The sequence below is a fragment of the Suricata suricatta genome, chromosome 16 (assembly GCF_006229205.1).
Source record: "Suricata suricatta isolate VVHF042 chromosome 16, meerkat_22Aug2017_6uvM2_HiC, whole genome shotgun sequence".
In the NCBI taxonomy this organism is placed as follows: Eukaryota; Metazoa; Chordata; class Mammalia; order Carnivora; family Herpestidae; genus Suricata; species Suricata suricatta.
The window spans coordinates 13,049,871-13,070,841 of NC_043715.1; the positions used below are offsets into that span (position 1 = coordinate 13,049,871).

At 50.1% G+C, this 20,971-nt stretch overlaps 1 long non-coding RNA gene across 1 annotated transcript; it reads right to left on the reverse strand.

The window, feature by feature from the left end:
• Positions 1-10,155: 10,155 nt before the first annotated feature.
• On the reverse strand, positions 10,156-20,417 carry LOC115281097. The gene is made up of 5 exons (XR_003904071.1): positions 20,355-20,417; positions 19,672-19,753; positions 12,830-13,105; positions 11,765-11,895; positions 10,156-11,613 (listed from the first exon to the last, which is right to left on the reverse strand). It is a non-coding gene; the product is annotated as an uncharacterized LOC115281097 (long non-coding RNA).
• Positions 20,418-20,971: the final 554 nt, after the last annotated feature.

The window sequence follows — 20,971 nt, forward strand, 5'->3', positions numbered from 1 at the left end:
TAACATTTTCCTAGCAGCTACTTCTACCACACGTTGCATGGGGAGACAAGAAGACAAAGACATGGGCTAGGTCTGGTGGCTCTCTGACCAGTCAGAACACGTGATCCCACAGCCACCTTGAATGTATGGCCCACAGACCTGGCTGGCAGCAGTAACAAAGTAACTGTCCCTTCCCCTGGGAATCCCTCCCTGCTTCCTAGTGTTTAGCTTGGGTGCCCCTCACATGGGCACCTTGTATTTGCTCCGTTGTCTTCATTCAATAACAAATATTTATTGAGTACTTCCATGGGAGCTTCTCCTCTCATGTGAAAGCCAATAAACACAAAAGTATCATAATGTAAAATGGGGATAAGTGCTCTCCAGAAAAGTTCAACGAGGGAAAAGGATAGGAAAGGCGGAGGTGCTATTATTATAAGTTCTCTGAAAAGGTGGTATTATTCAAGCAGAGACTGAAGTGAGCAAGCTGCCATCCTAAGAGTCCAGACAGAGGAAACAGCCTAGTGCAAAGGCCCTGAGGTAGAAGAGTTCCTGGGATGTTCAGAACGGAGTTCCCTGGGGCCAGAGCAGAATGAAGGTCAGGGGTGAACAGACGAGGAGGGTAATAGGTGAGACCAGGTCAGGTGCTGTGTTGAGAGACCTTGATTAAAAGGACTTTGGATCTCATTGTGTGAAGGGAAGCCACTGGGGGCTACATCAGAGAAATTACATAGCATATTTCAAAGGTCACTCTGGCTCCTCTATGAACACTGAAATATAAGAGACCAGAGGAAAAGCACTTAGGAGGAAGATGAGGTAGTAGAGCTGAAAAATGCTGATGAGTCAGACGAATGAAGTGGCAGGGGTGACAGTTAGTGTCAGATCCCTGACCTGCCTCTGAAACTAAAGTAGAGGGGCTTACTGAGGGCTGGAAAAGTACTTTGGGCAAGAAACCATCAAGAGTGACTCCAAGGCTGCTGGCTTGAGCAACGGGACACGTGGCAGATGCCAGGAACCCAGGAGGGAGCAGAGCAGGTTGGGGGAAGGTGCAGAGAAATTAGGATTTGGGACACACAGCCTGGTATTTAGTGTCTCTGGCGAGATCCCAACACAAAACAGGTGGCACGTTCACAGTGCTGGGAGTTCAACAGCTCTGAGATGGATGCTGGATGCAGGGGACACAGTAGTGAATAGCACAGTCCCTGGCTGTCCTGCAGACAGCTTAAAGATGCCCAGGCCTGAGAGGTGAGGAAGCTGCCAACTCAGCCTGGTAGGTGGTGGGTCCAGGGAAGGCAACCAACGTGGCCCCGAGCTTAGACTGGGGGTGGGGGGTGGGGTGGGGAGTGGAATTCCCATGTGAGAATTTCTACCAGGAAAAAAACAAAAACAAAAAAGCATAAATGATGGCCCAAGGCAGCCAGGCTCATCTGGGAGAAGCACAGAGGGACATGTGAGAAATAGAGCTCACGGGCCAGGCAGGACCAGCTCCAGAGGGGCCCTGACGCCTCACTTCCCCAGGCTGCTCTGTGACTCCTCCCTTCCTCTTCTCCGTCTAGTCTCACTCGAATGTCACCGCCTCAGAGAGGCCCACCCTGATTAACCTGTAGCCCATGGCACCCCAGCACTCCGTAGCGCCTCCCTGGCACTATCTTTCCCCAGGGCACCATGAGCACCTGACCTGGTATGTGTTCCAGCTGCTCCCCCAGCCAGAGTGGGAGGCCCAAGGACAGCAAGCTCACCCCGCATGGGTCCTGCCCAGGTCTCCTCAACCCAAACACCTAGAGGCACTGTTCCTTCCAGCTTCCCCACCTAAGACCCCTCAACTCCCCAGAGTTATGCCCCCGCAAGATGTCAGGACGTAGACAGTACATTATCTTACCTGGCAAAGGGGAACTGAGGTGGTAGAAGGAATTAGGGTTACTAACCAGCTGACTTTCGGGAGATTGCCCTGGTGGGCCCGAAGGAATCCCAAAGGTCCTTAGATGTGAAAGAGAGAGGCAGAAGTCAGATAGATGCAGTGTGAGAAAGACTCAGCCAGCCACTGCTAGCTTTCAAGATAGAAGCAGGAGGCATCTAAAAACTAGGAAAAGCGGGAAAACAGATTCTCCCTTGAGCCTACAGAAGCCCATGATACTTTGATTTTAGCCTATTTCAGACTTCTGACCTCCAGAGCCATAGGATAATAAATGTGTGTAGTTTTAAGGCACTGAGTCCGGGGTAACTGGTTGCAGCAGTGACTACACAGGAAAGGCACAGCCCGCCTCCTAATCAGTATTTGTGTTCCTGTCACATGATGAGATGTGGGCTGTTTTTGTGAGGACTAGGTAATCCCAGTTGCACACACACCATGCACAGTGCCTGGCACATAATGTGTCTCAGTGGCGCCTGTGGGGTCATGTGAACCGTGGTTGTTAGGGCCGAAGCGCCCCAGGATTCACAGGGGCTCGGCTGGTTCCAAATTTGGGATGTCCTACTCCCCTTTCAGAGAAGGTGCACTTGGTGCACTGCCTCCTCCTTCAGAGAGGGGAGTCCTCCAAACCTGGCCGGCTCGTCAGGGGACATACGGATCCACTGGCAGAGGCAGGGAGGACCATGGGGTGTGCGTATGAGTGGCAAACACACACACAAAGAGAAGACTGACCTGCAGCCTGAAGATTTAGAGGCCATTTATGAGAGCAGCAATCCAGGTAAAAGGCACCTGGGTGGATGCTCATGGGATAGAAGATCCAACTTTCAATAAATGTTTATAAGCCAGGAAAAAATAAAAGAGGGACATCATCAGCCATTAGGGAAATGCAAATGAAAGCCATTACACACCAGTGAAAACCGAGTGTCGTTTTTAAATGCCTTATTTCTGTTTACAAAAGCAGAGTCTACTGAGTTGTGGAGGTTACAGGGAGCCAAGGAAGAGAAGGCTTCCTCTCCTCACTGAACCAGAAAATAGAGCAATGAAACATTACCAATCATGTAAATAACCACAATAAAACCCCCTCATCATTTCGTTCTTGCTCCCCTGGACCTTGGATTAGCAGTCTGCTTTCACCAAACTGGCTTAGAGCTTCTGGAATGGAAAGAGTCCTGGAAATCCTGACCTGGTCCACCAGGACAGTCTTGAGAGCTGGTCAAGTGACATCAGCTCAGAAGCCTGCACCCAAGGGTCTATTCTTTAATGCCTGGAAGGTTTGGAGTACCTAATACAGTCATTTGTCACGAGGCTGTAAGATTGTCCTGTGTCTCTGCAAACACAAAGTGCAGCCTGCTGCTTAGAGCCTCCAGGGAAGCATTAAACTAAAACATCTGTAAGGTGGCAAAGACTCCTCGGCTGTGCTTATGTTTCTTTCTCTCACTAATATCATCAGAATGGAGGAGAGTAGACGTCTCTATGTGGGTACAGTACAGAACTTGTTCCTAAGACTTTAGATGGGTGCTTCCCCTGAGGGTAAAAACATATGGGCAGGGAAGACACTGACCAGTCTCCAGGGACCTCCCCTAAAACAGAGACACACACATTTTCCAAAATATTACATTAACATCGCTCCACGTAAGCTTAACTTCAGGAAGGCGGAACGTGTCTTCTGATCTGACAACCCCTCTTATGTGAATCTTATAACAGTAACACACCACACAAACCTAATTAATTCTAGCAGCTCTCTTTTAATACGGAGCAAAAACAAATCTTTTGTGATTTTCCAGGGCTCCTCTGGGGCATCTCAAAGATCACTGTAGGTTGGAAAGATACCTGAAAGTACCCTTTCATATTTCCCCCATATATTTATTAAATTATTTGGCGAGGCAAAATCTAAAGAGTTGTCAGAAGAGATTTGGACACTTGATTAACCTATATCACAGGTGCCTAAGAAAAAATCTTTGCTTATGCAGATAATTAAATGGTAACACTTAAAAGTAAACAGACCCAAGAGTATTAGAAGACACGTGTCTACACAAAAACTTGCACAGTGTTCACAGCAGCGTTATTCATAATAGTCAAAGAGTGGAAGCAAGTCCAATGTCCATCAACTGATGGATGAACAAAATACAATTATATCCAGACAATGGGATATTAGTTGCCCATAAAAATGCAGTGAAGTACTGATATGCGCTACAATATGGATGAACCTTGAAAACATTAAGTAAAAGAAGCCAAACACAAAAGGCCACATCTTGTGTGATTCCATGTATATTAAAGGTTCATGGAATGCCTGGGTGGCTCAGTCGGTTAAGCCTCCGACTTCAGCTCAGGTCAGATCTCACGTTCGTAGGTTCGAGCCCCGCGTCAGGCTCTGTGCTGACAGCTACCTCAGAGCCTGGAGCCTGCTTCTGGTTCTGTGTCTCCTTCTCTCTCTGCCCCTCCCCCTCTCATGCTCTGTCTCTCTCTGTATCAAAAATAAATAAAACATTTTATAAAATAAAATAAAATAAGATTCACGACATTGAGAACGAAATGTAAATTAATGGTGACCAGAGGGTGGGAGCAGGGGTGAGAGGAAAGGGGCAGTGACTGCTTAAATCAGGAACTTGGAATTCATTAGGACCTTAACAATGAGGAATTAATAAATTAGGAATTCTACCTGGAATTAGGCAGAATTAGATGGTGGGGACAGTTGCACAACCTAATAATAAAAACCACTGACTAATACTCTTTTAAAAAGTGAATAATACCTTAGTTTTCTTTAAAAAAAAATCAAACAAAATAAAGAATAAAGAAGCAAAATAAACAGGAAAGTATACATATGGCATGTTCATAAGTGATGAGTTTTTGTTCTTGGTATTTTAAAATCACCTATTCTAGGACATGACAAATTCAACATAAAGCACCAGAAAGTGTCCTGGTAAGACAGAGAATCTCTGTTATCTAGAATAACCTTCCATACTGCAGGCAAAGATCAGTAAATCAAGGAGCAAGCCTATCAAACCTGAGCAAACTTTGCTAAAATGCAATATATTTCATAGTGTCTTTTCCAATGCGGGTATTTATAAAGTAATATAAATAAAATTCACTTTCCAAACTGTATCCTTCATAGGGCCCTTTTTCACCTTATGGAACAAACTGACACTTTACTACAGGATAGGAGTCTGCAGGGTCAAAACTATTTTCACAACAATGCCAAAATATTATTTACGTTAATTTGTGATGTGTTCATCATTGCTATTTGCAGATGAATCAATAAATATTTAATGCAAATGTCTGTTTTGATGTCTAATGTGTCAAAAAGCAATAGTTTTAACCCACATAAACAAAAGCTCGTTGGGTAATCTCAATAGGATTTAAGAATGGAGAGGGAAAGATCGCATCTTAAAACATAGCATTGAATGAAAAAGTCAACAGAATGAGAAATGGCATAACAATACCATCGATGTGAATTAAAAGAGCTTACACACAAGATGGCCATGATGTTTTAATAGAGCATTAAAAAAAAAAAAGAAAAGGCAAAAGACACCCATTGGGCTTTCCAGAAAGACAGTCTCCCTGGGAGACGGAGGAATGGCCATGGAAAATCTCATCCAAAGGAATTAAAACTCCAAGAGAGGGACCTTGCACAGACCGCGGATAATGATCTGCCAGGAATGGAGGAGTGTTCCCACACTGCCCACCCAAAGGAAAATACCTGGGGGTCCCCTCACCCAGCTGCAGCTGCCTAGGACAGAGCAGACACCACAGAGAGACCCTCTCAGGGGCTCCCAGCACCGTCTCCCTTCCTGGAGATGCCTCACCTGGAGGATTTTCTCCAGCAAATGCAGGCATGGTAAAGGAGCAAAGGGGCATGGGTGGCCTAGGATAGGGAAGGTGGAGGTTGGTAGATCGCTCAGGAGCAACGCAAGCATCTTTATTATGTTCAGACCACCAGCACTGACCAAAGAGTTTGTTCAGTTGCAGGGATGAGGGTGGGAGCACTGGCAGGGGTGGGAGGCATGTGCAGGAAGTATCTGTCATCCTGTTCAGTGGGCATTTCTGAGGTGCATGACCTAGAGTGCCATGGTGCTCAGCTGGGGAGGCAGTGGAGGTTAGGAAAAAGGAACCCAGCAGAGACACAAAGAATCCTGACTGGAGGGTCAAAGGCTGAGAGAACAAAGTTCTTCAGAGGGCACAGAATGATCCATAAGTTCAGGGTCACAGACATGTATGAACCAAAGGGCACATGCTCCATCATGTGAAACCAACAACAGAAATATCAGTGATCAACACCAACTGAAGTGAAGAGCTGGTTTCTGCCTAACCAGCTTGCTGACCAGGAGGAAACTTGCCCTCTGCCAAAGAACCACATTCCAAGGTCATTCAGCTCGGTTACGAGGTCTGCCACCGTTCCCACAACTGTTCTTCGGAGCAGTTGGTATGGGCGCTGAGTCGTGCTGCACCCACACTGGGGATCATTGAGTGAAGAACCAAAGCAGGCCCGTCCCTGCCCACTGGGTCTCCCAGTCTAATGAGATGGCATATAACCACTTGGCTGTTCTTGCCTTTTGAGTCCCATACAAAATGCCTGATCTCACCCTATTCATCCCGCTGATTTTAAGATGGCTCCTTCCCTTCCCATCTGCACTCACTCTCTTCAACCCCAGCCTCTTCCCAGCGCTGAAAGTAAACACACACAGCCTCCTCCTCCCAAAACTTATGAAGAATTTCAAGACAATGACAGCAGAGCATTAAACAGGCAGAGGTAGCAAGTCCCTGAAGCCAGCCCACCCGCCCCCCTGGGACACAAAGAGAAAAACGAGCTGGTAACCAGCAGCCCAGGGCAGGGCAGGACAGTCAGCCAGCAGTGCCCAGTTCTGGTCAGTGGGGCAGCAGCCCATCAAGCTTGTCTTGCCATGAGGAGGGGATTGGCTCTCACCATCGATGGCTCCAAACAGGACCCAGAATCCCACTAACTCCCCTTGAAAGGGACAGCTAAAATTTGTTAGAGCAGAAAGTGCAAACAGAATTTAAAGGTTACAGGAAAAGCAAGGTTTCTGATGGTAGTTTAAAAACCCAAGGTGGAGTTCTGAAGAGTTCTTCCTGATGACAAAACTTAGGCTCTAAATCACTAAAGTCCGAGCAGCCCCCTTGGCTTGGTGGCAGCTGGGGACAGAGCCACGTGTCTCCCAGGGGAAGGGAGTTACTGTGAGCTCACAGAAAGGAGAGGCTGATGGGGTGCCAGCTGCCCCCAGGAGTCACAGCCTAGAGGTGGCAGTCTTTGTCCCACTCTGTGAGTCCTGGGAAGGGACTGCTGCTCATGACTCCCTTTCCAGAGTCACTCTTCTTGGCCTCTGGTTTTGGGAAAATCACTGACTCCTCAGAAGACAGGATATTTCACTGAAGACTCAGCAGCTGAAACCATAGCTGGCTTAAAGGGTAAAGAGATGAAGAGCCACAGGCAAAAGAAATTAGCCCAAAAACTGAGGAGGCTAGGAAAGTTCTGGAGAGTTAACACCTGCCCAGCACCGATCTGCCAAGGAGACTGGATGGAGTCCCTGTGTAAACACCAATTCCTCGTGCCATTTACCACGACTCCCAGCAACACCCCCGGCATCCAATGCACCACAAATCAGAAGGCAGTTGAATCCCAGGATAAGAAAATACAAAGTCAGATGATCATGTCAGATCACAGTCAACACAGGACAAAATACCATCCACGACGGTTGGAGAGGGGCAACCATTTCTGTTCCAAAAGGAGACGGGGCATCACTATGCCATGGCAGGAAGAACTAAAAAGGTGTACGGCCCACACGCTACCAAGAAAAATGGAGAAAAACATCACACGAGCCTTCAGAAGGCCGCCGGCAGCAAGTCAGAGCTCTGCCACAGAGTCAGAAAAAAGAGAGTGGTCTGAAGGAGATGCAGCCCTCCAATCCCCAGTGAGACCATGTGTCCTGTGGGCGAGAACTGGAAGAAAATGTAAAGCAATGAAGGAGGTGAAGGAGGTGCTCCCTGCATTCAGTCAGTGCTCACGTGGAACATGAAGGCAACACCACACAGGCCCTAATGAAGACCATGGGCCACAAGTCGCATTCATGCCCAGACAGCTGATCACGAAGGAGAAGGAGCAGAAGCTGCTTGAGGAAGTGAAGATGAACCAACAGAAAGTCCAAGACCTGGAGAAAAACATTTAAAACAAGAAAGGTCGTCTAAAATCTACGTTTGTATTGTAAACAGGAAAGCCATGAACTCTCATTCACAGCACAAGATGGTAAAAGAGCTTTTGCCACAGGGAAGAGGGGCTGCCAAATGGAGATGCGCTTTAAAACAAACACACCAAGAAAGAGAGAGAGACTTCAACAAACAGGGTCCCTCAAAACAGCTCCAAGAAGCAGTCACCAGAAACTCCCCAGCAGCCACAGCTGGGGCCCCACCAACAGAGACAAGGGATCCTTCTCCTCTACAGAGCTGGGTGCCACAGACCACTTGTTGTTTCCACAATTTCCATGATTTCTAAGGCTAAGATGCCCAGCCCCATGGGGAGACCACTGTCCCACCCCGAAGAACCTCCTACCTTTGGTTCTCCTTAGACCTAATGAGAAATACAATCCACACTTTCCCAGAGCAAGAACTTCCTTTTGCCCAAGAGGGTACATGCAGACAACAATCTGAGGTTTGGGGTTTTAAAAACCTGTGTGACCTCTATAAAGACCACTGCTCACACTGTTTTCCCAGCACCAACAAGGAGCCAAACTGTAAGAGCCTCCTCATCCCTCCCAGGCGCGGCTTAGCCTAGACTAGGGCCAAGGCCTGCTGAGCACGCTCCACACCTAGTCCTGGGCTCATCTGAGGCCTCAGCTCCCGCCCCCCTATTTGTGCTGCGTCCAAACCCTCTACTTCTGCAGGGATCACAGGAAAACCGCCGAGTCTGTGACAGTGTCGAAGAGGAGCCAGCTCAGTGGCCACGAAGAGGCCAATCCTGGGCTGGCCGAGTCAGCACCCCTCCCCACACCAGGCCTCCTGGCTCTTCCAAGTGAGAATGAGGAGATTGCGGCCGCACCTGTGAGGCTGTACCCCCAGCCCCAGCTCTACTGTCCACACAGCAAACGGGAGGACTCCACGCGATTATGACAATTTGCACCACAGTCTCTGGTGTAGTTTGCCCGGCTTGAAGAGACTCCTTCTCAGAGGGGCCATCCGCAGCTGACTTCAAACCTGACACCCCAGCCCCATGGCTGCCACGCCCATCTGGGAAATGGACTCTCCCACAGCTATGATGACCCGCAGCATCAACCTGGTCTACACAATGCGGCGTCCCAGTGCATCGTTGAGAAACCCCAAGATAAGAGCCACATTGGCCCTGAAGAGAGCCGGCTCCCTGCCTTTACAGCATCTAGTACCATCTAGTATCGTTGCTGTGGTGCACGACCCTCAGCGACCCTAGACGGCTCTGCATGTTAGCTTTGTCACAGAACTGCCGCTGGTGTCACAAGGCGCTGGCTGGAACCCTTATCATTGGACTCACAGGACCAGCTGTGCAGATGACAGTCCAGGTCCACACAAACGCCAAGGGGACTCAAATGGCCACACCCAGTGCTACAGACACGCACCTCCAAGAGCCGGATTCTGTATGGCTTCTTATACTAGGGGTCAGTGACAAGATCCCCAAACCCCACTGGGTGGAGGAGAGACTCAGGGCAAAAAGTGGCCCCGGCCCCCTCCACTGGTGGCAGCCCGTCACCCCGAGCTTGCTGCAACCGCAGCATTTCCAAAGCTTGCTTCTGCGGTCCACTGCCAGGCCGCTACGCCGGCGAGCCCACGGTGGAAGAACGCCCAAAAGCAAGCTCCACGAGCATTCAGAAAAAGGAAAAAGAAAAGCTGCCGAAGTCTGAAGGAACATTCCTCCTCCCGGGCAAGGACACAAGAATTCCTGGGGAGATGTGAGAGCCCACGTATGAGGGGTTAAGCAAGAGGAGAGCTGAAACATAGTCACCTATGGAGGAGGACTAATCATTTAAAAGGTGGGGGGTCAAAGACCCTCATCACAGACCGGATGGCTCCCACCACAGGGGCTCCCAGCTTACGGTACCCGGAGACCACCTACTGAACTGTGGGGACCTCAAGCGCTTCCAACTCTTCTACCGTTTCTGTTTCCTGCTGGGCCTTCTCCTTAAACCCTTCTCTGGTCCTTTCCCTGAATGAGGAACTACCGATTTGAGCTTTGTGGTGTCAAAAAAAAAAAAAATGTATTCACCACAAAAGAAGATTACCTCAAGATCTTGTTCTCCACAGAATGAACTGTTTAATTTTCATTGTAGTTTAGGTTTTAATAATAAATGGCTGAGTGATTTATGTTGCATTTAATGCTCTACAAAACCCTTTAGGTTTAAGTGAAGAGAAATACAATAAAAGTCCAGTTCCAGTTGATCCAGCTGCCCAGCCAGGTTAAGGAAGCAGTAATTTTTATCAAACAGGGCCAGGTTTGGAAAGCCTATGGCCCATCAACTTTGAAAAACCCTCTGTCAGGATGTCACTGGACCCTCCAGACAGCTCACGGAAGTAGCAGCCACACTGAGATTCAGAAAAGCAACCTTGGTACAGGAACTTCGCACAGCTGGCCACTCACCGTGGGCTCACGGCACACACAGAGGGGTTCTCCCCTGGAGGCAGTTGGTCCCCCTCTCCCCTCCCAGAGGACATTTAGCAACATCTGGAGACATCTTTGGTTGTCACAACCAGCCTCTCCCGGGGCAGAGCTCCAGACGCTGCTGATCCTTGGTACCATGCACAGGATGCCCCCTCCCCCACTCCTGTGAAAAAGTCACTGGCCCCAAATGTCAATAGTGCCGAGGCTGAGGAACTCTGGTCAGGAATAAAGACACTTGAACCCTCAAGGCATCCAATCTTGAGTCATGACCCTTCGAGCATCTTAGCTCGTAGCCTTTGTGCTTGAGGGGAAAGCTATTTATGCACAGAGACACAGACACAAGGCTCTGCAGCTTGGCAGGGGGTGGTTCACCAGTCTTTGACGTCATTCAACATCTCCCCTTATCAGGCACCCAAAGATACTGAGGTCAGGTCCTCTTCTTAGGGAGTATTCCTACTTTTTTGTCCTTCTAAGTAAAAGAAACCCTGCTCTAAAGAACCTCCAGCATGTATTGGCTCACTTAAACCTCACAGTCATCCAATCAGATCAGACCATGTGACAAAGAAGGACAGGGGTACAGAGAGGTGACACAGCCAGCGAGTGAGAGCCGCAGGCATGGCCGGCGCGCTCCAGGCTCAGGACGCCAGCAGATGCCAGGCGCTTTCCGTGGGGTTCGCACTCCTTGGCTGCCCTCCACTCGCTGGGAGAGAAGTCATCAAAGACGCCTGGCCAGCCGCCCTATCACACTGGCCTCGGCAGGGACAGCAGCTCCAGAGTGGACGTAGACACCTGGCATAGAGCAGAGGCGGTGCCCTCCCCGTGACCACTGAGTTTGCAGGGAGAGGGACTGGGCTCTGACTCTCCCGAGTCGCAGGTCTGGGCAGCTGCTGCCCTGGGATCGGGCAGGACGGGAAGCCAAGGTCTGGGTCAGATCCTTCTCATCTCCAACCACGCTCACCTGTGAACGTGACCCGCCGCGCCAGCAGCAGATTTGTGGAGCCAGCTCCGAGACACCTGTGCCTCTGCGGCCACCAAAGCTGCCCACCCAGACTTGCCAGGCCCGTCTCTCCGCTCCTCAGAGGCCCGCCGCCAATATCTGGAAAACAGTAAGTGATGGTGACTCCCTGAGGTTTCCTCATTATTCCTCCATTAAACCTCTCCTTGGTTCCTGGAATCTGCCTCTGCTTTTGTTTCATAGCAACAGGTTGCTTGGGGAGCAGTCGGGCGAGCTGCTGTGAGGGACGGACCTGACTCTCCTCCAGCTGAGACTGTGCCCTGGGGCTCCTCCGTCCTCACTTCGTGGTGGTCACTCTTCCATCTCACTCCCAGCTTCCTGTTGAAAACCCGCCCAGCGTGGCACCTTCGCATCCCTGGAGGCCTGTGACAGGCAGGAAACTGCATTCAATGGCATATTTTTCTCACGGTTTGCAAATACACATATTCCAATCTAAAATTTCTGTTTCAGAAAACAACAGCCAACTCCATTTAACAGACGTTACCCATTTGCCATGTGTGTATAATACTGACCACATCTAGACCCAGTTTGGACTTCTCTCTTAAGGGGCTCCAGCTGCTTCCCTAGACAGGCTATCTCATTGCCCTGTCATGCACGGGAGGCTTCTGGGAAGGGGATGGAAAATGCCCAGTTCAGGACCAGTCCCCACAGCAGGGGAAGGTGGCTTTTCTGGACTTTGGTCCCCTAAGGGCACTGTCTGAGGCCACAAAGGATGGATGGTCCACAGAGCACCACCATAGCCAGGCATGATTTAGGGGTGCTCTGCATCCTGGAACGGGCTGGAAACTATGGACCCTGCCACGTGGTGGAGAAGAAACAGGCCCAGAGAGGGGAAGTAAATGTGTCAAGATCACACAGACAGTCTAGTGTGTCAAGGTAAGGAATAGACCTGCCCCCTTGGCCCTGGGGCCTTCAAGTATTTGTGAGCTGGTGGCATCATCAGAACCTTACTTTTCATCCCAGAGAAAAGGCCATGAAGATGAGGGTCTCCTTCCCTCACACTCAGCCCAGCTGAGAGGGGCCAGCCCAAGTGTGCCAGTGTGGACTCGTGGGCATCCTGCCGCTGGAATCAGTATTTCTGCTCAAGGCGGGGAGGACTGAGGCCCCAGAGGAGGAAACCTAGGTAGGGCCAGAGCGCCCCCTGCTGTCTTAATTGCTAAGCGACCCAAGCCTTAGGTCTGCCTATCGGATTTCTTGGGGTCCCTGCCCAGGAAGGCTGAGGGCTGGGTTCAGGGCTCACTTCCTCTTGGGGATTTTCTCATTTCACTCTCGACAACACGGGGAAAGTCATGCTCACCGTGCTCTGCTTTTTATCCCTTGCTGTACCATGAATGTGTCCGGTCAGCATCACATATTGAGGGCTTTCTCGGCCCGGCCACCGGGTCTGGTACTTTAAGGACCATAAATGACAAGCCACTGTTCCAGCCCCTCCCATGGAGTCTCCAGAATGAGGCAGATAACCAAGGAAACAGTGAAGCAAAGATCTGACAGAGGTCGAGAGCCGCAGGATGGAGGACCAACCAAGTACCAAGAAAATGGGTCAGAGGGGCTCTAGTGGCAGACATGGTGAGCTCTGAAAAGGAAACAAAGGCAGACATGGAGAGAAGGGAAAGGCATTTCTGGGGCAGGAACAGACACAGCCAACGCCCCTCCTCACTTGTCCCTTGTCCCCCTCCTCCGGCTCTTCCTAACTCACCATGGGGCCCGATGGCTGTCCATCTCCAGAACCCCCCCACCTCTCCTGGCCAGCCTCTCGGGCTAGGTTCGTGTCTGGTGGGATTCCTGGGACTTCCCAGCCCTCTTACCTCGGCCCTGCTGATGAACCCATGGTTCCCTGAACCCTGCACAAAAGCCTGTCTGCCATGTGGACACTGGAGAATTCAATACACAGGACAAACTTCTTACACAGGGGATTCAGAAGTCTAAATCATCCTTTGCCCCTAAAAAAGGTAAATTGTCCCAGGGAACCAGGAAAGCTCCAAAGGAGTAATGCTGGGGGAAGTTTCTCTACAAGTTAGGAGGAAGGAGCAAGTTCACTCTGGGCAGGTGCAGGACAAGAGGAAGTGGAGAGGAAGGGGCAGGATCCTCATGGAGAGTGGGAGTTAAGAAGAAGAGACTTGGGGCAGGAAGGCTCAGGAGGGTCTGGAGGACAGAGCAAGGAGGAGAATTTCCCAGGAGGCAGCTGGAAGGTTGAAGCAGGAAAGGGACAGAGTAAAAAGTGTGCTTATAAAGATTCTCAGGGCAAATGGTGCCCAGTCTCTCTGCAGCAGCTCTGATCAACCTGCACTCCAGAGACGACTAGATGACTCAGTCAGTTAAGTGTCCAATTCTTGATTTCCACTTAGAGCATGGTCTCATGGTTCCTGGGATCGAGCCCCACCTCAGGCTCTGCATGGACAGCACAGAGCCTGCTTGGGATTCTCTCTCTCCCTCTCCCTCTGCCTCTCTTTCTCTCTCAAACTGAATAAATAAACATTTAAAAAAAAATTTTTTTCAACCTGCACTCCAGTTGGGAAGGTGGGGACAGCTTAAAGTCACCAGCATTTAGCAGAGTCTCAGCCCTGGAAGGCATCCTGCCAGTCTTTAACCCAAGGGCCATTTAATACCCAAGGTCCAGATCAGAACAGGAAATAAAGTCCTACTCTCGTGACCTTCAGCGAGTTACAGCACAGAATGGGAACGATAAAAAAGCTCCCTCGTAAGGTTACAGTGAGAACTGTCTGTGATGATCCACGGTCCCGCCTGGCATCTAGTGGCTGCTTGAAATCACGGTTCGTTCTCCTTCTTAAAACCTGCTCTTCTCAGGGCTTCCCAGTGGCTTGGTGGCCTCCGCAGCCCGTTGACTTGCTCCCTCAATCTCCTGTTGTCCCTAAGAAAATGGCAACCTTTGTGAGTAGTGTACATACATAAACACACTTACATATGTGAGCCATTTAATCCTACAATGGTGCTTTGAAAACAGGTTCTATTCCTTCCAGATTTAAAGGCAGGAAAGTCCAAGACGGAGCTTCCACGGACACACACTAGGGGTCTGAATGGACTGGGATTACTGGTCAAACTCCCCTCCCCTGGGCACGGTTTCATACCAGGCTGAGGCAGCCTGGGACCCCACACAGTCCTCCTGGACCCTCGAGCCACATTTCTCCCTCTACACAGCGCCTCCTCTGGCTGCTGTGGGGACCAGTTTCACTCTGCTTTGAGCCTCCATCTCCTCCTTTGATAAACAGGCCCACAGTTCCCAAGCACACAGATATATCTGTCTTCCCCTAAAACCCAACCAGCTCCAGGCTCCTGACCCTGTCCTCCAGCCTCAGCCTTGGGCTCCTGTAAGAGAGCACCGGGTTCCTTCTACCCAAGTCCAGTTCTGTGTGGCCAGGCTGGCCTCCCACCCCACTTTTACTCGTTTTTAATTTTTCACTTTTTCTCTTAATTTTCAGACTTACAAAATCGTTTGAAAATAATTAAGTTCCCACACACCCTTCACCCAGCTTCTCCAGATGTTAACATTTATGCAACTGTTAACGCAATGATTGAAACAAGGAAATTAACATGAACATATTTAATCTACAGACTTCATTCAGATTTAGCCAGCTGCTCATTAAATGGTCTTTTTACATGTTCCGGGAGCCAATCCTGGTTACCATCCGGCACTCGGTGGTTTTAATTTACATATCTCTGCTTACGACTGCGCGTGCATGTATATGTTTTCATATGTTTGAGGACCGTCTTAATGTATGCGTTGTGTGTGAATTGTCTGTTCAAGTCTTTTCTCATTTTCCTTTTGGATCGTTCATCTTCTGTCCTTCAATTTTCAAGGGTTCTCTACGTATTAGGGATTTTACCTCTAAGTCTTTGTAGCAAAGCCCTTAGCTTTGAGTATTGCAAATAATTTCTCCCAATTTTTTAGTTGTCTTTTGACTTTGTATATGGTGCATCTTGCCATGTCCAATTTACGATGATTCACTTAATTGCCTCTGGATTCAGAGTCCTGGTTTCAAATCCCTTCCTTACACTGAGGTCAAGTGGAATTTACCCATCCTTTCTGTCCTTCTCACTAGTACTTACTATGGCTTCCTTTCTTACATTTAAATTCTTGATCCACTGGAGTGTATTCTTCTATATGATGTGTGCTATGGATTTAACTTTATCTTTTAAAATGATTCCCCAGTTCCCCAGCGCCATTTATTAAAGTCTTCATTGCCTCTGAGAATGGGGCTCCACCTCTGTCATACATGAGGTTTCCATTTGTACTTAGGTTTATGTTTGCACTTTCAATTCTCTTCCACTGGTCTGTCTACGCATGCACCACAGCACCATGGCCCTAATTGCAGAGGCTTTATGGGTTGTTTTAATGTCCGGTGAAGAAAACATTAAAAGACAGTCTTTCTTTTCAATGTGTCAGTGTTTCCCTGGATACCCTAGCAGGTTTATTTTTCATTTGAACTTCGCTATCAACAAACCATGTCCCTCAAAACAGCTCCAAGAAGTAAGAAGTCACCTGAAACTTCCTAAAAGACACCCTCAGTGGCCAGAGAGCTCCTCTGGCCCAACCATCAAAATGGGTGAAATCTGGCTCCCAGCACCACTAATAAGCCAACAGGCAGGGTCTTGTTCTTCTTGCTGAAGGAGCTCCACCTGGTCTGGAGGCCCCAAAACCAGCTCCTAGGAGTCATCCGGGGCCCCGAGTGCATGGCAGGCCTCCTAGCAGGCACAGCTGGGGTCTCACCAAGAGGTGCAAGAAATCCTTCTCCTCTAAAGAGCCGGATGTCACAGATCACCTGTCATCTCCATGATTTCGATGATCACACCAAAACAACGATGCCCACTCCACCAGGAAGCCCACAGCCCCTGCAGGAGGACGTCGGTGCCGCCCACGACCATGCTTCCACATTCAGTTCCCTTAGACCCACTGAGAAGACATAATCTGTGCTTTTGCCCAAGGGCACATGCAGACAACAATCTGAGGTTTTAAGAAACTATCTGACCACTATGAAGACCACTGCCTACACTGTTTCCTCCTATAGAAGGACCTTCTTAGTTCAGCTCCTCCTAGCTCTATAAGTAACTTCGAAATTTATGACGAGTTTAACGTAGTAAAGAAGTACTTTTTGTAGATAGAGAGCAAGCACTCCACAGTTATTCTGATGTGCCGCTGGGTTTGGGAACCAGGGGAATATAACTGATGGGATCAGGAGGTGGTGGCTCTGGGGACTGCTGCGACTCTCTCGCAGGGGCCCCTGACAACAGCTGGACGCTCCGCACCAGCAGTGAGGAAGGGAGCTCAGCAAAGCCAGAAAAGGTCCTCCGGCTCCCAGTGGTCAAACGACCAGTGATGAGTAACAGCCCCCACAGCTGCCTCTCCATGCTAGGTGGATACGGCACACTCTAGAACAGTGTCTTCCTTCAATAGGCCAGCAGCGCAGCAAGGTAGATTCAGGTATGATCACCATCTTATGGGAACAAAGAGACTAAGACAACCGATCATGGCAGACCTGGAGATGAAGAGAGGCACCTGACTCCAGAAGCCGAGCATGGGTGCTTCTAAGGCCCGATCTTTTAAAGGCATTATGAGAAGTAGAATGGCCCCAGCCCTAGAGATTTATGGGATGCTAGTATCCCAGAATAAGCTGGAGGGGGATCGATCCTGTTGCTTCACAGAGGAGAAGCAAACCCAGAAAGTGAAGAGACTTTCTTCAGATCATGCAGCCAGTCAATGTCAAAGCAGAAACCAGAGTCCAAGTCTCATAGGCAAGGTGCTTGGTATCCATTGCAAAGCATTTAGGAGTTAGAGGCAATGCAAGGCTGCCCCCTGGAGGAAGGGATGGAAAACTGCAGGCGCCCCTTCCTGAGAGACGCTGGGCAGCTTCACTTTGCAAACTGGAAGATTTCACGACCCTGCCCCTCCCAGGGGTTTGGGGTGGGGGTGGGGCGTCTCCTTTGTTTACTAGTGCCCCCCTACAGAGTCCCCAGGACCCTGTCAGTGAAGTCCTATCATAGGCCCAGACACACAGAGCAGGTTTTTCCTCTCACTGCACCCCTGAAATCATGGACTCAAGAAACATGATTGAGGGAATGGATTCCATGTAAGAGGCATGGCGGTGGGCACTAGGGGAACAGAATCTGAGAAGATAACCCTGTCAGTCTCCTTGGAGGTTATGACTTGTTGGCAGAGAGCTAGAGGCGAGCAGAGGGGAAGGTCAAAGAAGAACCAAGGGAGGGGGTCGTGGCAGACATCCTATCTGAGCTAAGAGTGAAGAGGCCAGGATTTCAGTAATGAAGAAGACAGTGAGAAGGTCCCAGGGCAGGAGAGAAGGCAGGGCCTCACCTCACGTTCCCTGGCGCCAGGTTCCCCCTCAGCTCCTCACTCCCTGCCCCCACCCCCAAGTCCTGGGCGGCTCCAACACGGACTCCTTCCAGTGTGCCCCCACCACCCCGCTGCACCTGCCTCTGCTCTCAGGCCCTATCAATAAGCTAAATCTAGTTCTTCTATACCTGTTGCAGAGGACCCAGAAAAAATCCAAACCAACCTCTGCCCCCAAAGAAAGAGAAATCACCTCAAGGAAACGGCAAAAGTTGGAAAGAAGTGACAAAGAGAGAGAAACATCTCTGCTAGGTCCAGGCCACTGTGCAGGGGGAGCCCAGGTCGATTAGGAGGAGCACATAAATAGGGTGCCTGTGTGGCTCAGTCAGTTGAGCATCGGACTGTTGGTTTCAGCTCAGGTCATGATCTCACAGTTTGTGGGTTCAAGCCCCGTGTCGGGCTCTGTGCTGACAGCTAGCTCAGAGCCTGGGGCCTGCTTCAGATTCTGTGTCTCCCTCTCTCTCTGACCCACCCCCGCTCACACTGTCTCTCTCTCTCTCTCAAAAATAAATTAAACATTAAAAAAATTTTTTAAAGGATGGGCACACAGAAAGGGAGGAAAGCAGGAAGGACCCGGATGGTTTTGCAGGATAGTCTCTCTTGTCCGCCTGGGAGGTCAAGGGTCAGCCTGATCACTGCAGGGCCCAGATGGCTATTTCCCCTGATGGGCAGCGAGGAACCACTCAAGACTGAGTAACAGGATGCCCTGCAGAATGTGTTTAGAGAGATTACTAGAACAAACTGCATCCTGCCGTCTGCAGCTACTCACAGCAGGAGCTCGGGCTTCACAGCTCTGACAGCGCCCCAGAGAACCCCAGCCGCTGGGGGGGGCACCTGTCCTGCAGCCAAGTTTCCACCCCCAATTCTTGGGGCAGGATTTGTGCCACCGTTAAGATGAAAGGGAGGAGAAGCCACAAAGTTAAGGTTGGGGAGGGGCTGAGAGAAAACCGAAGCGAAGCCGCTGACTCTCCATGCAGTGCTCTATGCTCAGTACACACTCTGCCGCCAGCTCGGAGTCTGGGCAGCAGATGGGAGCTGAAGGTGGCCTGGGGTGGGGCCCAGGGCCCCCACCAGCCATCCTTCTTGTGCGCGCAGGCGCACAGAAGCAAAGACGCGAGGATAAGGGAAGGAGGAAAAGCAGAGCGAAAGTCAAAGGAAGGGGACGGGAGGAGCAACATGAATGACGCCCACACTGCCGCTTTATTCCTCACCAGCAAGTAGTTGTATACCGGCAGCCACAGGTGTAAACAATCCCGGAAGATTGCCAAAGCCTGAAGCACAATTAACATTCCAACTCAAAAGGCATGAAGGTCCTTTGTATAATCAGCAATCTAACCCCAGAGACACTGGGGGCAGCTGCAAGGGTGGTAAGGGCTCGAGAACTTTTGCTCAGTCGCACTCTCCCTACTGGCTCCTAGCTGCTGCCTCGCACACCTTCTGAATGTGGTGTACTTAGGGGTGGCTCAGCTCCTTCCCTGGATCACAGAACACCCCGTCAACGGAGGAGGGAGGACAGACACACAGGGAGCAACGAGAACAACCTCGAAGCACAGGATGTGCTGCAGGCACCGAGTGCCCTAGGAAATCTGGGCAGTGAGAGAGGAAATCAGTGTGAAACATATTTCCAATTGAGCACCAAGACCCTTAAAGACGCAAATAGGAGAAAGGGGCTAGTCCTACCACATATGAAAACATATTATTTATTACTCTGGTGAAAACAAGAATTCCACAAGAGCTGGGGAACCAATAAGCCGACAAGTCCAACACAATGCTCTTACCCTGTAGTAATCACTGGGTAAATGGGATGGGTGATGAGTCCTTGGGAGCCGTCCCTTCGGGGAATCTGCAGCAGAAATTTCCCTGCAGGAATAAATAAGTTGGAGGAGGAATAAGAAAGGCAGGCCTTCTTAGAAATAGTTGTTTATAGCAGCACTGTCAACAATAGCCAAGTCATGGAAAAAGCCTAAATGTCCATCACCTGATGAGTGGATCAAGAAGATGTGGTATATATACACAATGGAGTATTACATGGCCATGAGAAAGAATGAAATCTGGCCATTTGTAGGAAAGTGGATGGACCTCGAGGATGTCATGCTAAGTGAAATAAGTCAGGCGGAGAAGGACAGATACCATATGTTTGCACTCAAAGGTCTAACAGGAGAGACCTGGCAGGGGACCATGGGGAGAGGAAGGGGGAAAGAGTAGGGGAGAGTGAGGGACACAGATCAAGGGAGACGACTGAATACTGAAAACGAACCATAGACAGAAGCGGGAGGGGGAGGGAGGGAGGGGGTGATGGTCATGGAGGGGGGCACTTGTGGGGAGAAGCACTGGGTGTTATATGGAAACCAATTTGACAATAAACTATTATAAACAATTTAACAAATAAAAGCAAAAAAAGAAAGAAAGAAAGAAATGGTTGTTCTGCCCACCCACCCATCCAATCACCCTGCATTTTTACCACAATGAAACATGAAACCCTGCTCAGGGGAAATGATGCCTCTCTTCTGCCCTTCAAGACGAGATGCCCCTATTTAATAAGGAAGTAAATTACTGTTAAGAGATTACAAAACTACAGAGTGTAATAAACTGGCAAGTCCAAACTAACCACAATTTCTTCCCTGTGTTTTCCTACTGAATTCATCTCCCAAGAGTCTTCTGGAATCTTCTCTCGTTTTCCCTACCTCACTACCACCCCTATTTCAGGACCGGGGCCTGGAGACCTCTCGCCCCCAAAGGCTCTCATTCCCAATCTCCTCCTCACCGGCATCCATCCCCGCCTGCCGGCTACCAGGACCCTACCCACCCCTGGCTCAGGGGCGCCCCCTGCCGCCCACCCGCAGTCGGTTCCATCCCCTCCAGCCTCCGTTCCAGCGCGTCAGCACCGCAAGCCTCAGGTCCGCTCGCCCACTCGCCAGCCAGTCGCCGTCAGGACTGAACACCTCGGCTCGGACAGCCCGTTGCACCTGCTCTCCGCCGGAGCCGGGCGCGCGCCCCTGAGCGCCCGAGCGCGCCGGCGGGGTCATCCGCGAAAGCTGCGCCCCTGACCCGCGCGCGGCTGCTCGGCGCCGGCTCCGC